The following is a 13,091-nucleotide window of genomic DNA, read 5'->3' on the forward strand; positions in this document are numbered from 1 at the left end:
CAATAAAGTTGTGGGAAGCCCCACAATCCACCAAAACCAAAACTGAATTATCACCTATCTCCCCCCAGCATTTAAAAGAATGTTTTGAAGTCATTCCCACCATGCTCCGAAAATCTAATGTTGTGGTGGATGGTTTACCACTCCATTGGATTTCCTCCTCTTCATCTTCCACTACCACGCCTTCTTCTAACAGCATTATTCGAATTTGCTTGTTTTTGCACACATGTCCCGGTGCATACTTCTCTTCACATCGGAAGCAAATCCCTCTTCTCCTCCTGTCTTGGTACTCCGCATCTGTCATGCGCCGCCAACTTGTTCTTCCTTCTTCCTTCTTCCTTCGTCACCGTAGGTTCCTCTTGCTTCCTCTTTTCTTCCTCCCTCCGGCTGCCATAAATGTTCTTGCTCCACCCCCCTCTGTTATTAGTAGCAGACGATCCACCCCCTTCTTTCCTGAGAATAGAATTTCGGGACTCTATCAACAAGGCCAAATCCATAATTTCTTCTAATGAATTGAGTTGATGCAACCTCAATTCCCCTTTAATCTCCTCCTTGAGACCATTCAAGAAAATCCCCTTCAAATAATTGGTATCCCCGATCCGGAGAGGCCCAGAATTTGCCTCGAATTTTTCCCTGTAATCAGCCACACTCCCTTCTTGCTTAAGGCCCAACAATACCTCATACGGGTTTTGTACCATCTCTGGCTGTATTAGAGAATAGAATAATAAACACCTTTATTAAGTGTACTGAAGTTAGTTAACTGATATAGTTAGTTAGAAGTTGGTTATGTCTATATATACGCTTATTGTAATCCTTGCAGATATCTTTTCATTCAATCAATAATACAATTTACTGAATTCTCTAAAACTCTCTTTCATCTCTCTCTCTCATATGGTATCATCGTGAGCTAGGGTCCGGATAGTCTTCTTGCATACGACGATTTGTTGTTCTTCGTACCTGCTTCCGCATCGCGCTACGACTGCGATTGATTGCAATTTTTGTTAGTTCATTGTTTCCGACGGCAAACCTTGGGCGTTTGTGTCGTCCTCTTTTTCTGTGTTCGGAATCGTTTCGTTGATGCTCGTTCATCGTGTTTTGGCTGATTCCTTGTTCCTGATTGCGCCGTTCTTGCTTGATCGTGTCGCGCTTGGCTGCGTCTCTTTTCCTCTCTTCGTCGTCTCTGTTCTTTGTTGATTCTTGAAGAATCTTGCGCGTTTGTCTCCATCTCTGTTTTCGTTTGTTCAATGGCTTCCGTTTCTGCTCAGGCTTCCTCAACTGTCTCGCACACTTTTTCTCAAAGTGTAACTTGTAAACTTGATGAGAAAAATTTCATGACCTGGCAGCAACAGGTCACAGCTGTAATTCGTGCTCATGACCTTGAGCAGTTTGTTGTTAATCCGAAAATTCCGATGAAATTCCTCACCAGTGAAGACCGTGATGCAAATAATGTTAACCCTGAATACACCACGTGGGATCGCAAGTACTCTCTTCTGTTCTCTTGGCTTTTGACTACCCTGTCTGATTCCATCCAAGCAAGAGTGGTCTCCTGTCGTCATTCATACCAGGTCTGGGATATGGTGTTTCAGCATTTTCACTCTCTCACCAAAATTAAAGCCACACAGCTCCGACTTGAACTTCGTACCATCAAGAAAGGCACCAGGACCTGTTCTGAGTATCTCCTTCGAATAAGCACTATAATTGAAATTCTTGCTTCAATTGGAAGTCCTGTTTCTTCCAGAGAGCATGCTGAATGCATTCTTGGAGGTCTTCCAAGTGACTATGATTCGTTAATCTCCACAATCACAGCGTTTGTCAGTCGTGATGATGCCCTCTCCCCTGGTGAAATTGAAACCATGATTCTTGCTCAAGAAGCGCGGTTGGAACAAGTCAAAACATCTGTAATTCAAGAACCTTTGACAATAAATCTGGCTCAAACTACCTCAGCTGTCAATGGAACTCCAAGTGCGAATCTGGCATTCCAGCAGTCCCAAATGCCAAGCTCTCAGCAGAATATGTTTCAGAACCCAGCTTTTGATTCTCAGGGTGGCTACAATACGGGTTTGTCTGGTCAAAACCGTGATGGAGGACGTGGTCGTGGTGGTTCACGTGGTGGCAGAAACCGTGGATCATCAATTCAGTGTCAGATTTGTCATAAAAGAGGACATGAAGCTTCAACTTGCTATCAACGATTTGGTCCTAATGTTTCTCCTTTCACTTCTTTTGGATTTGGATCTCCGAATGGTTATGCTTGGTTTGACAGACTAACCTCTGTTTTACTTCAATTGGGTTTTACCAAAAGCAAATGTGATCCAAGTCTGTTTATTCTCTCTCAGTCCACAGCCACTGTCTACATGTTAGTCTATGTAGATGATATCATTCTTACAGGTACTTCGTCAGACTTGTTGCAAAAATTGGTTAATGAGCTTCATGCCAATTTTTCTCTAAAGGATCTTGGTTCCTTGGACTATTTTTTGGGTATTGAAGTTAAAGCTACTCCTCAAGGTGGACTGTTGTTATCTCAAGACAAATATATTACGGATCTTCTCACTCGAGTTAAAATGGAGGATTGTAAAGGAATATCTACTCCTATGATTGGTGGTCAACAACTCTCTAAGGATGGCACTTTATTTGATGATCCAACCTTATACAGATCCATTGTTGGTGCTCTGCAATATGCCACAATTACAAGGCCAGAAATTGCTTTTAGTGTTAATAAAGTAAGTCAGTTTATGTGCTTACCAATGGAGGAGCATTGGAAAGTGGTTAAACGGATACTTCGATATCTCAAAGGCACTCTTGGTCATGGTCTGCTGTTCACACCTGCTACATCTATTAATTCCTTTAATCTCACTGCATTCACTGATGCTGACTGGGCAGCTGATCCTAATGATAGACGATCTACCTCAGCTGCGTGCATTTATCTTGGTCCTAATCTTGTATCTTGGTGGTCAAAGAAGCAACTACTTGTTGCACGATCAAGTACTGAAGCTGAATACAGAGCCTTGGCTCAAGCTGTTACGGAAGTTTTATGGCTTCAATCCCTTCTAAAGGAATTGCAAGTCAAATTTAATACTCCCAAAGTACTTTGTGACAATCAAAGTACTGTTTCTTTATCTCACAATCCTGTGCTACACTCAAGGTCTAAGCATATGGAACTTGACATCTTTTTTGTTCGAGAGAAGGTGTTAAGCAAAGCTCTTATTGTCTCCCACATACCTGCTCAGCATCAATATGCAGATGTTTTAACTAAAGCACTGTCGCCCAAGAGGTTCCTGTTTCTTAGGTCCAAGCTCAATGTGACTGACTCGTCCACTATCTTTCATCCCCCTTGAGCTTGTGGGGGGTATATTAGAGAATAGAATAATAAACACCTTTATTAAGTGTACTGAAGTTAGTTAACTGATATAGTTAGTTAGAAGTTGGTTATGTCTATATATACGCTTATTGTAATCCTTGCAGATATCTTTTCATTCAATCAATAATACAATTTACTGAATTCTCTAAAACTCTCTTTCATCTCTCTCTCTCATAGGCTGAAACCGTCTCAACAAGGCCCCTTTGAGACCCACCCACGCAGAATTTGGATTTCTGCCTTCCCACCATTGAAACCACGTCAACGCCTTCCCCTGCATCGCCACCATCGCAACCTCCACTTTTTCGTCCTCCAATACCCCCTTCAATCGGAAATATCTCTCCATCTGCCCAACCCATCCTAACACGTCCTCCCCCTGGAACAGCGGCAATTCCAGGTTTCGCCACATCCACCCTTTCTTTTCCGCTCTTGGGTCCCCATGAATTTCGTCCCCTTCGCGGCCGTTGCTTCCCATGGTTACTCTCATCTCCTTCAACTGCTCCAACATTTCGCGCATAGCCCCCTCGATGTTACGCCGCCATTCACTTTCCTCCACCGCGCGCTTCTGTATGTCTTGCAATCCCTTTTCCACCTGTTCCAACCTAAAATCCATTTTCTTTTCCATCTTTGATCGCCTCTGTTTCGTACCTGCTCTGATACCAGTTGATAGGTCTCAACTGGATATTAAGAGAGAATTTGAGAATAACGAAAGATTGTAGTATTATTGTTCTTGAGTTCTTGCTGTCAACACAACAGAAAGAAAGAATACAATGAATCAGGCAATTCGAGAGTGCCTATCTCTCCCAAAATACAATACTTCTTCCTCCCCTTCTTCTCCCTTATTCCCTCCTATTTATACAATTTAACAGTCCCTACCAGACTGTCATCAGTTAGTTACAAAATTAACTAACTGTCCCCCTTTTCCCTCCTAACGTAGACCTGTTTAACCACAGGTCTCCTATCACGTAGTTTTCTGATTTTAGAGATAGTTTCTCAATCAAAGCATGATTAGAGAATGTAATCTGAATGAGAAATTATTATTATTATTAAAAGTTCTTTTTAAGTTGGTACCAGAGATCCTGATCTTGGGAGCTCTAGATTTCTGCTGTTATTCTCTGGTGTGCCACTGCCAGCCAACATAAGTGGCCGAAACCGCCACCTTAAGAACCAGTGGCCGGACAACTTGGACCAGAAGGACTGAAGAAGCGCCCCTTCATTGCCAGCAAAACCCTGAAGTTTTGTGGCAGATCTAGGCCCCAGGTGCCACTTCCCTTCCTGGCACGTGTATGCCATGCACCCCTCTCTGGTGCAACCCACTCACTGGGGACTGCACAGACAGGGTAATCAGGAGGCCCCCAGTCCGTTTCAAGGGTTGGTTTCACTTGATATACGGTGGTGTGCACCAGATCTACACCCTTTGGTTGCGTTATTTTGCTGTTTGGACTTTGGATGCATTCTAGTGCAGGGGCTCATTCTAGCCTTATTTGGCTGCATTTTTTTTTAGTGATGACTGAAGGAAAAGTATCACCTTGGTTCCCAATTACCTTTCAAACCTGGCAGGAAAATCATTATAGTTGCCAATGGAGATAGTGTCCCTATTGTTGGAACTGGCATCATCCAACTACAGTCATCTCATCATTACATGCATAGTAGTCAATCCCGGATAGCGGCGCGGAGCGGTCGACCCTAAAACTGGGATAGCGGGATGACGCGGAGCGGGATAACCGCTATTTTAATATTAATTTATATATTAAATAATTAATAATATATATATAAAAGCTAAAAAAACAAAAAAAATAACTCTAAATTCATACATTAAACCTTTTTAATAATTAAAAGTTCATAGTACTCAAACAATACATAATATAAAATGTCTCCAAAACAAAGTAGAAAAGAAATTTTAAAAAATTGTTGAATTATATTTAATCAGAAAACAAATCTGATAAATTAAATTTAATCAAAAATTAAAAATACAATTTTCTGAAATTAAAAATAAAATTTTCTGAATTAAATTTAATCAGAAATTAAAAAAAAAATCAGCTGAATTAAATTTAATCAGAAATTAAAAATAAAATTTACTGAATTAAATTTAATTAGAAATTAAAAATAAAATTTGCTGAATTAAATTTAATCAGAAACTAAAAATAAAATTTGTTGAATTAAATTTAATCAGAATTTAAAAATAAAATTTGTTGAATTAAATTTAATCAGAAATTAAAAAAAATAATAATAATTTAATAAAAAATAAAAAAACAAATTATGTTGCAATGTACATAAAGGAGAGAATACTCGAAGGAGAAGACGAACTAAGCGAGGCGCGTCGGAGCTTGCGGCCACGTCGGAGCTTGCGGCCACGTCGGAGCTGGAGGCGCGTCGGACCGGGAGGTGCGTCGGAGCTGAAGGCGCGTCGGCGACGGAGGTGCGTCAAAGCCGGAGTTCGTCGGAGCTGCACGCACGATCGCCAGAGAAGAAGAAACAATCTGAGAGGGAGAGACGAGAGAGGGCTGCGACAATTGAAATCGCGAGAGGGAAAGGGAGACTTAGGGCAAAAAAAGCCCCATTGAAAAGACTGACTTACCCTTAATGAAGGGTAAGTCAAAATCGCGCCCGCGATTCCGCGATTTGTGCCGCTCCGCTCCGCCTCCGACGCGGCCGCTCCGGCCGCTACACAAATCCGCCACGCGACAGTAGCGAGATTGCGGGGTGAGGCCGCTCCGCTCCGGAGCGCCGCGATAGCGGCCGCTCCGGCCGCTATTGACTACTATGATTACATGATGTTCCTCATGTTGCAAAATTGTCTAACAATCTAATTTCTATGCATAACCTTACAAAGGATTTGAATTATTCGGTAACCTTTTTTAATGCTAATTGTATCTTTCAGGACCTTGCCATAAAGGGGACAATTTTAATTGCTAAAGAAAAGAGAGAGATACTTCTTACAACACAAGGAGTTCAACAGTGATATCAGATAGACGATGTCCTCTAGTCAATAGAAAACCTCAAAGAAATGGACAACATCCCAAATTTGGCTTCATCGTAGGCAACTTGGGCATCTACCATTTAGCTTACTTGGTATTTTATTTCCTCATTTGTTTACAAAAGAGTTTGTTGAGTCCTTTCATTTGATGAGTGTCAATTGTCAAGTATCTAAACACCATCATGCAATATTTTCTCCTAGTAACAATAAACATGTTAATCCCTTTAATCTTATTCATTTTGATGTGTGGGGACCAGTTAATGTTATTGATTCTATTGCTGGATCTAGATGGTTTGTAACATTTATTGATGATTGTACCTGCACAACATGGACATATCTTATGAAACAAAAATCCCAGGTTTGTGAAATATTTGTCAATTGTTTCCATCATGTGAAAGACAAGTTTGGTAACTTTGTCAAACGTCTATGGTCAGATAATGGCCTAGTTGCCTAGAATATGTTAATCTCCGATACTCAAAGTTTGTTACTGAAAATGGCATTATTCATGAACTAGTGTGTTAATACACCCCAACCAAATGAGGTTGCAAAAAGAAAAAATTGTTATCTCACTTGAATCTGAACAATTTCTTATTATTCTAAATTGATGGGTACAATCAAATAAATAGACATGTAACAAAATCAATCCCTAAAGTTTAGGGATTAAGATAAATCTGACTAAGGGAACTAAACTATTAATTAGCAGAAGATAAACTAGTATATCTAAACTATATCTTATAGAATTATCTATATCTTATAGAATTATCTTAACACTTCCCCTCAAGCTGGAGCATATATATCATATGCATCTAGCTTGTTACATATATATGTTATCCTAGGACCTCGTAAAGATTTAGTAAAGATATCAGCAAGTTGATCCTTGGAGCAAACTAAGGAGGTCTTGATGATACCAGAGAGGATCTTTTCTAAGATGAAATGGCAATCAACCTTTATATGCTTTGTTCTCTCATGAAAAACTGGATTAGAGGAGAGGTATAAAGTTGATTGGTTATCACAAACTAGTTCCATATGACCAACCTTGCAAAACTATAACTCTTGAATTAAGAATTTTAGCCACAGGAGCTCACATGTGGTGTGACCCTGGTAGTGTGAGGGAATCTATGGTGCCTCTAAAGTATTAGGTGTAGGAGGCACACCAGGATCAAAATGAGGAATAGGCAATAGAGACCAGCCCCCTTTTGGAAGATTCAGTTTTTGGATTCTCCTTAGAAGGTGTGCCATCCTTGGGAATCTCTGCCATGAAGAGAAAAAGGAGAAAAACAGCAAAAACACCTCCAAATCAAGAGTTGTAATCAAAAGACCTCCGAGACAGCAACCAAACAACCATGGAATTTTGAGGCAGCAACCAAACGACCACCAAGAGACTACCTAAAGTGTAACCCACAACCTGAAAAGGGTCAAAACAAGAAGAGGGAGGGCCAACGAGTCCAACGAAGCAAACGACGTTGCAAACGGAGGCCTAAAGGGCGGCGCATGAACCCCACACGCCGGCGAGCTTCTCCGACAAAAACTGCGCAAGACACCAGCTAGAGGTGGCTCGCGATGAGAGGCCGATCAGCGACCTCTGAACACACAGGCAATGTCAACTCTGACAACCGCTGACAAAAGTCAAAAAACCCTAGATGCCTCGATGGTGCTGGATTAGGGTTCCTGGACCAGAAAGCTCTGATACCAACTTGAATCTGAACAATTTCTTATTATTCTGAATTGATGGGTAGAATCAAATAAATAGACATGTAACAGAATCAATCCCTAAAGTTTAGGGATTAAGATAAATCTAACTAAGGGAACTAAACTATTAATCAGGAGAAGATAAACTAGGATCTTAACAATCTCGTTGAAGTTGTAAGAGTTCTCCTTGTCCAAATGTTTGTTCCTAATGTTTATTGGGAATAAGCTGTCTTAACTGCCACCTACCTCATCAATAGGTTACCTTCTCATGTCTTGGATGGTAAGAATCCTTTTGATAAAAATGTCATTTTTTCCTTCCTAGTCTCCATTAATTTCAAGTCTACCATGTCGTGTATTTGGTTGTGTTGCCTTTGTCCACTCATGGTAAGCCCTAGAGTTGTCAAGTGTGTTTTCATCGATTACCCCTCAAATAAAAAAGCGTACAAGTATTATCATCCTCATAGTTGTTGTGTCATTCTCTAAATAGATGATACCTTTCATGTAATATAGAATCCTTTTTGTTAGCCCTCAACTTCAAGAGGAGAATGTTCTAGAAGTCGAGTCCGTCTCAGGGTCATTAGCTTTTCCTTCCTTGCAAGATGCTCAAGGAGCCAATTTTGAAGAAAATTCAATTGACAAGGAAGATCAGGATCAAATAGAAGATCAGCTCTTTGGAAAGAAATATCAAAGGTGAGAGAAACTCATTCAGGTCCCATAGCAGTTGGAAATGCTTGAATTGGAGGTAAGTGTTTCTAAGGATAATATTGAGACTGAAAAAGGTAATGACAATTTGCCAAGTATCCAATCTCCCAGTTTGTATGCACTAATCATATCTCTGTTCAACATCAAAGTTTTATTGCAATTATTGATGCAATCAAAAAACCCACATCAATTCAAGAAGCACTGAAAGATGAGAACTAGGTTCAAGCCAAAAATGAGGAGATGAAAGCATTCGAAAGAATACACCCTCTATGGTGGGTGGCCCTTTTTAATATTTCTAAAATAGCTATTATACCATCTTGGAAAATGGAATTAGGTTTAACTCAACCTTACAAGACTGGCTTGTAAGGTAAGAATTGTTCTCCACTTATATACTATTTGTTAGTCTAATCTCTAGTCGACTTGGGACTTACATTTTTCCTAATAGGAGGACTAGATAATAAGAAACAAGGCATATTGCCTATAATTAGGATGAAGGCTAGAGATAGAGGTATCCTATTAATTGAGAAGAGTTAGGGCCCTCAAGCATTAGAAGGTGCACGAACCACCATTCTCCTCCGCGAGCCTATCTTCTCCTCCGCGAGTCGCACGGCTTCGCGAGTCTGCTTCTCCACGAGTCTGCTTCTTCGCGAGTCTGCTTCTCTGCGACTTTGCTTCTCTGCGACTCTGCTTCTCCACGACTTCGGTTAGGGTTTTTATTTTTTATTTTTTTTGTGATTTATTGTTAACTTGCTTCTGATTGCGACTTCAACTATCGTTTCTGATTCTGTCTATAGTGATTTCTAGTTTTCTACTATAATCATGTCTGGGACTGGGTCAAATTTTATTGATAGTGGATCAGGAGCAGCCTCCTCTATTGCTAGAAATAGAAATGTTCCAAGGAAACAGGTGAGATATTGGGTGGCGGCATGGGATAGATGTTCAGGGCAATGCAAGAAAAGTGAAATGTAATTATTGCTCAAAGATTGTGAGTGGAGGAATTACTAGATTCAAGCATCATCTTGCAAGGACTAGAGAAGATTCAAAGCCTTGTGCCTTAGTGCCTGAAGAAATTAAGTTACTTATGATAAAAATTATTGTGGGGGCTAAAGAGGCATCATTGAAGAAAAGAAGATTGAATAGTATTGATGAAGAAGTTGGGGAACAACAAAGTCAAGGGGTGGCCTTTGAGACAAATAATCAAAGGATGTTGTGGTCCAAAGGAAAAGGAAAAGTTCTTACTGGTAGTGGAGGAGGAGTTCAAGCAACTACAAATCAAATGATGAAAAAGGGATATAAAGAAGAAGTTGATGCTCAAGTTGCTAAATTTTTTTTAGACAAGTGTCATTCCATTCAATGTTATTAAAAATCCAGCATTTGCAAAAATTTGAGATGATTGGAAAATATGGAATTGGTTATAAACCTCCATCCTACCATATGATATTAGAGAGAAGCTCTTGAAACAAGCAGTACAGAATACCGATTTATTACTTGAAGAATGTAAGGAGTGGAAGAGAACCAGTTGCTCAATTATGTCTGATGGGTGGACAGATAGAAAAAGGCGATCTCTTTGTAATTTTTTTGTGAATAATCCAAAAGGTACTGTATTTTTATATTCATTGGATACTTCTAATATCTCAAAAACTACTGACAAAGTTTTTAAGATGTTGGATGACGTAGTGGCATATGTTGGAGAAGAGAATGTAGTGCAAGTGGTTACTGATAATGCTGCAAATTACAAGGCAGCAGGAGAATTGTTGATGCAAACTCGACAAAACTTGTATTGGACCCCATGTGCTGCCCATTGCATTGATTTAATATTTGAGGATTTTGAGAAACACCTGAAGGTTCATCAAACTACTGTAAAGAAGGGGAGGAGGATCACTACATACATATATGGTAGAAGCATGCTCATTAGCATGCTAAAAAAGTTTACAAAAGGAAGAGATTTGATTAGGCCTGGTATGACTAGATTTGCAACAGCTTATTTGACTTTATCTTGTCTCCATGAAATGAAAGCATCATTGATGACCATGTTTAGCTCTAAAGAGTGGAAGAAAAGTAAGTTTGGAACTTCACAAGAGGGAAGAAAAATTGAAAATATAATTTTAGATAGTCGATATTGGAAGAACGTAACCATTTGCCTCAAAGTTGCAGCCCCTTTTATGGTAGTCCTTCAATTGGTGGATTCTGATATAAAACCTGCCATGGGTTTTATATATGAGGAGGTGGATTGTGCAAAAGAAAGGATTCGGAGCAACTTTAATAATATAAAAAAAAAAGGTAAGATTTCTAAAGTTTGTTTCATTTAAAATTTAATTATGTTATTTGTGTGTAGTTATTTGATTTATTTCTAATATACTACATTTGGTATTTGTGTAGCTATGAACCTATATGGGAAATTATTGATAAGAGGTGGGATAGTCAACTTCATAGGCCTTTGCATGCAACTGGATATTATCTTAATCCTCAATTACATTATGAAGCTAATTTTAGAAATGATGATCATGAGGTGAAGCATGGGTTGTTAGATTGTATGAAAAGATTGGTAAAGGATCCTACAACAAGAACAAAAATTAAGATGCAGTTTCTTAAGTTTCATCATGCTAGAGGGCTTTTTGGCCTGGATGATGCAAAGGAATGTAGGAAGGCAATGCTTCCTGCAGAATGGTGGGAGATGTTCAGGGATCATTATCAATAATTGAAAAGGTTTGTCATTCGTGTTTTAAGCTTGACTTGTAGTTCTTCTGGATGTGAGCGTAATTGGAGCTCATTTGAAATGGTAATTGAAGTTCATGACCTTTTTATGGTTTTCAATTTTCTAGGTTCATACAAAAAGGAGAAACTGCTTGCATCAAAAAAAAAAATGAATGACTTGGTGTATGTCATGTACAACTTGAAGTTAAAAAGTAAAGTAATAAGGAAAACAATTACTCTTCCATTTGATGATATTCAATTAGATGATGAATGGATAGTTGAAGAAAAAGACAATGTTGGTGAAGAGAATGTTGCTGTCGAGCAACCTTAAGGTGAAGGTGAAGGAGGAGGTGGAGGTGATGGTGTTAATGTGCAATTGGATGGTGGAGGTTCAAGCTCAAGTAATCCAACTTTGGATGCATTTCATCTTGACAAATTGGTTTTCGATGATGATCTTAGTGAGCATTCATCCAAGGAAAATGTTGATGGTGATGATGGAAATGATGATGAAGACCTTGGAGTTGGAGATGATATTATTAGAGGATTAGACATGGAGATTTGAAGATATTAGTCATGTGATGTCTTAGTTTTTTATTTGTCTACTTTTAAGAACTTGTGTTTTGTCATTTGTGTGAACTTTAGCATTTTATTATTAATGTAATTTGCTATTTTACTCTTTAATATGGAGTTAAAATGTTCAATTATTATGTTATTTTTAATTATTTTATAATTTTTTTTTATTGAGTAATGTCTTACGAGTTTACGATACGAGTTTATGGAGCCTCTACGAGATTACGTAAACTCTCGAGATTGACAACCTTGTCTCAGTCAATAGTATTAGACTAATAATATGTTGATATAATGAAAAAATTGTGTAAAATTAAATTTGGATTACAATTATATAACATTATTTTAATCAATATAAATTTATTTTAGTGATAATAGAAATATATAGAAGTATTAAAATCTTGTCAAACATTATTTTAATTATTAAACATTAATTTTAGAGATCATTCACAAATATTTTATTATATATTATAAATAAAATAAATTTAAGTACTAATTACAAAATATAAAATATATACAAAAGCTATATTATTATTCCCTAATATTTTTCATAAGATAAAAACATTATTTAAACAAAATTCAATAATTTCAATATATGTTAAATAACATTCAAAAAATAACCCAAAAATTATTTAATATAATATATATATATATATATTTGGAATTAAAAATGAAAAAGTTAGCTACAAATTAAAAATTTTAAAAAACTGAAATCTAAATTAAATTTAAATAATAAAAAGCATATTATAAAATATCAAATTTTTTGAATTATATTATTTAGTCATTTCAGTAATGTTTTTCTATTTCAAGTAAAGAAAATAAAAAATATAAAAAAAAATTTATAAATAAATAGTTTTAAAAAATTAAAAACTTTACAATAAATTAATATATGTAAGTATTATTTAATGAAAAAGCTAGTGATGCATTCAAATTGGGAAATGAGTAACTACTAGGTTTAACCTAATGGTTGGAGGAAAGGGGTTGGAATAATAGAAGCATGGGGACCTAAGTGCGATCCTTATTACTACCATCTTTGTAATCTTTCCTATCTCTACCAAATAAAATTGGGAAATCAGTGAAAAATTAAAAAGAAATGGTATTTTTAATCACATT

At 37.7% G+C, this 13,091-nt stretch overlaps 1 protein-coding gene across 3 annotated transcripts in view; it reads right to left on the reverse strand.

Moving 5' to 3' along the window:
• Nucleotides 1–13,091, reverse strand: part of LOC109810084 (DEAD/DEAH box RNA helicase family protein) — a 49,524-nt gene that overhangs the window by 12,410 nt on the left and 24,023 nt on the right. The window lies entirely within an intron of this gene.

Source organism: Cajanus cajan, chromosome 11 (genome assembly GCF_000230855.2).
Source record: "Cajanus cajan strain Asha chromosome 11, NIPB_CcT2T_4, whole genome shotgun sequence".
Classification (NCBI taxonomy): Eukaryota; Viridiplantae; Streptophyta; class Magnoliopsida; order Fabales; family Fabaceae; genus Cajanus; species Cajanus cajan.